Genomic DNA, 4,174 nt, shown 5'->3' on the forward strand with positions numbered 1-4,174 from the left:
AGAGGGAGACAGAATCAGAAGCAGGCTCCAGGTTCTGAGCTGTCGGCACAGGGCCCGACATTGGGCCCACAGACAGCGAGATCATGACCTGAGCCTAAGTCGGACACTGAACCGACTGAGCCACCCAGGCGCCCCTTAAACAAAATTCGTTTTAATGTCACAGTGGTTAGGTGTCAAACTCAGTTATAAATAGAGTTTTTTTGAATTCCCACAGTTTGGGAACTTTTTAGACATTTTGGGATTATAATACAACAGTTGTCTTCCCTGCCACCCTGAGGTACTCACTGAAGAGCCAGCTCAGCATCACAATCCCCGTAGCATTTTAATGGACCTGCCACTGGCACTGGCATTTACATACTCTCCTATGCTTACCTGGAACATAAGCCCCTCAAAAGAAGGAGGCTGTGTCTTAGCCTCCTAGAAGATGCAGTAAAGGTTATCTATCAAGTATATCTTCTGTGTTCATGCTTCCCCATTTTCAACATTTTCTTTTTCCTTCCCAATTCTATTAGTTTATCTTGATAGCTGCTTGAAAATGTGAACTATTGTTGGACAGCCCATGTTTATGCATAACTTTTTTTTAATATTTTTTATTTATTTTTGAGAGGGTGCAGGCAAAAGAGGGACAGAGAGAGAGAGGGACAGAGGATCTGAAGCTGGCTCTGTGGGCTCTGCACTGACAGCAGTGCGCCCGATGTGGGGCTTGAACTCACGAACCTCCAGATTGTGACCTAAGCCAAAGTCAGACACTCAACCAACTGAGCCACCCAGGTACCCCTATGCATAACTTTTTATTTAAAATTCTGGTCACAAAATGTAGGTTCAAACATTCTGGAATTCCCATTTTTTATTTTTGGGTTTGTGTCTCTTGGTCAATGCTTTTGTAATACCTTTGAGGCTGTGTGTACTGGGGGTCACCACTTATACTTTGTCTTAGGTTTTTCACTTCTTTCTTCAAAATCTGTACTTTTGGAGCGCCTGGGTGGCTCAGTTGGTTCAGCATCCACCTTCGGCTCAGGTCATGATCTTGCGGTTCGTGAGTTTGATCCCCACATCAGGCTCTGTGCTGACAGCTCAGAGAGTGGAGCCTGCTTTGGATTCTGTGTTTCCCATTCTCTCTGCCCCTCCCCTGCTCATGCTCTGTCTCTCTGTCTCTCTCAAAAATAAACAAACATTAAAAAAGAAAACTTGTACTTTTAGATGATCTTAACTGCACTGTATACATCTGTGTAAGATAATTTCTAGAAAAAGTCTTTGTTTTATAACTTACTACTTGATGTCCAGTAGATGGCACTAAATCCCTTTGAAATTTATGACACTAATTCCTAGTAGGTGTTACTGGCTAATGGATAACTCCTTCCACCACAGCCAGGGAACAGAAAGGGTCCATTCTTTCATCTAATTCTGTGATTGTTATATAACTTAGTATTTTTGTTCACAGTTTAAGATAAACCTGGTGATGGGCACCTGTTGGGCTCAGTCGGTAGAACATGCATGTCTGGATCTCAGGGTTATAAATTCAAGCCCCACGTTGAGGGTAGAAATTACTTAAGAATAAAATCTTAAAAAAAAAACAAAAACAAAAACACAACAAACGTGTTGGTATTTAAGTTATTAATTTACTATTTCTGACTCAGATTTCAACCTTTTTTCCTTTTTATGTGTGGTTTTCAATCAAGTTGATTCAAGGGGAAGGATCATGGTATTGAAATAAGACTGGGCTAAAGGAGTTGAGGATAAGAGAGAGGATAAAGAAATATGCTGAATATTCATGATAAAATCACAGAGAAAATATAAAAGTATACACAATCCAAATTTAAGATAATGAAATCAAAGTGTTTTCCTATTGTCAGTTTTGGTAAACTGACAATAAATACTTTAGTAAAATTGTATTCATTTCATTATGATTTTCAGATTTGTTTTACAAATAATTTGCAGTTAAAAAAAAATACTCATTAAGGGCCGCCTGGGTGACTCAGTTGGTTAAGCGTCTGACTCTTGATTTTGGCACAGGCCATGATCTTCTGGTCCTGAAATCGAACCCCACATAGGGCTCTGTGCTGTCAGCATGCAGCCTGCTTGGAATCCTCTCTCTTTCTCTCTCTCTCTCTCTCTGTCCCTTCCCCACTCATGCTCGTTTAAGTAAACATTTAAAAAATATATAAAATGGCCAGTTAAACTTGAATTTCACATAACAACAAAAATACTTGTAAAAAATGTTATATCTCCATTCTCATTTCTAGTTCTTTGTGCTTTCTTGAAAACCTTTATCTTCACTGTGTTCATTAGCTTTCATCAAGAATAACCTTTTAGATTCAATTAACCATTAAAACCAGAAAATGTTTCCTATGTGTCAGGCATGATTTACTACATTTATTCTACTTGTTAATTCTATTGAGTTCATTTAATTTTAATGGATTTGTCAAACATTAAAAAAAACACGTTTAAAAAATTCCCATCATGCCTACATGTGCATGTTTTTCGCCCCGCCCCGCCCCAGTGTTTGAGTGTCAGTGTTCTGTAACTCGGTCTGGAAACCTATTTCTTAACTCTTGTTTTTAGAACAACTACCAACCGAAGCATTGGTAGCATGGCCTCTAGGCGAAACAGACCTAGGTTCAGTCTCCATCTTTGGCAGAATGGATGACAAGGAAAGCCATTTAGCTTCTCTGGGCCTCAGTTTCCTTGTTTGCAAAATGTAGATAATTAACCTAATGGGGTTATTTGGAAGATTAGCTATAATGTAGGTGACACATAGTAAGCTATTATTTTCATGTATTAGCAACAAACTTTTTAAAAAAGCTTTATGAAATATGTTCAAGCTTACCAATACATTTCTTTTTAAAATGGTGATGTCCATATATTAATGTAACTTGGGTCTCCAGATAGTTTTCATCTCAAAAATCTTGATAGGCTTAGGGAATAATACTTAAATTTCTTAGTCACGGGGGGGAGGCTCCATGCCCAATGTGGGCTTGAACTCACCACCCTGAGGTCAAGAGGCCCATGCTTTACTGACTGAGCCAGCCAGGAGCCCCAGTTCTGTATTTTTATATTGGTACCATAATTTATAGTCTTGAACAGAGGAAGGTTTTTTGTTTTGTTTTGTTAATCTTTTCATCCAGAATTAGAAGGTAAGAAAAGACCCTGAACGAGATTTGGGTCAAAGAACCTCGGGATTCGACGCCACTCCGCAGGTACAGTAAGTTTTTGAGCTTTAAAGCCCCCTCGTGTAAGGGAGTGATTATGCCTGCACTTGGGGGTAGGGGTAGGGGGTGCCATTGAAGAGACGCACAGGACTGTATACAGCCGCCCGCGATTCCACTTTATAGGGAGAGAAAAAACGCTGCGCGGCAAGCATTCAACGAAAGCCAAGCTTTTCCCTCCTCAATCCCAACAGCCACGTGGCGCCCGAGGGCTCTCCGGGCCCACCAGCTTGCAGGCGTCGCTCTCCCTTCAGGGGGATTCGCCGCGGGGCCCACCATTGCCTAGGTCCGGGGAAGCCTGGAACCTCTGGGACTGTGGCCGCCACACCACGGGCTACAGCCCCGAACCCGATTGGGACAGAGCGTCCGGCGACGCGCGGTACCAGCCTTCAACTCTAGGGATACACGGCAAGCCCTCGGAACTTTTCCCCGGGGACAGGTCCCGGCAACAGGTCCGAGGCGGGGCCGGGATGGGCCGGATAGACCATAGCTCCGCGGCGGCCGGTGAATCAGCGCCAGCGCCCAGGTCAGCCCTCCCCAGCCAGTGCCAGATCTGGGGAGGAGTAGCGGCGCCGCGGATCACCGGCCACTTAGGGCTCGCCGGGACTGGAGAAAGGTGACGTCACCGTAGCTGGGTGGGGGGGTGGTGTTCAGCCGGCTCCACCAATGGGAAACAAGCAAAGTGGCTTGCTTTCTGTAGCTCTGAGCCAATACTAACAAAGCAAAAGGGGGTTGTCGGTATAGAACCAATGGAAAACAGGGAAGGAGCACGAGGCGGAGTTGCGAATCCTGTCACCAATTGGAAAGAGGGGGTGGAGCCCGGGCCTTGTCAAGCGCAGCCAACCAGGGAGAGGAGCGGACTCTAGGGGGAGGGGCCGTAATGTTTTTCCCCAATCGGACAAGGCCAGGGGCGGGGCATTCTCTAGGGTGCCCAATGAGGAACGCAGCCGAAGCGGGCCTGTCAAGAG

The sequence above is a fragment of the Leopardus geoffroyi genome, chromosome A3 (genome assembly GCF_018350155.1).
Source record: "Leopardus geoffroyi isolate Oge1 chromosome A3, O.geoffroyi_Oge1_pat1.0, whole genome shotgun sequence".
In the NCBI taxonomy this organism is placed as follows: domain Eukaryota; kingdom Metazoa; phylum Chordata; class Mammalia; order Carnivora; family Felidae; genus Leopardus; species Leopardus geoffroyi.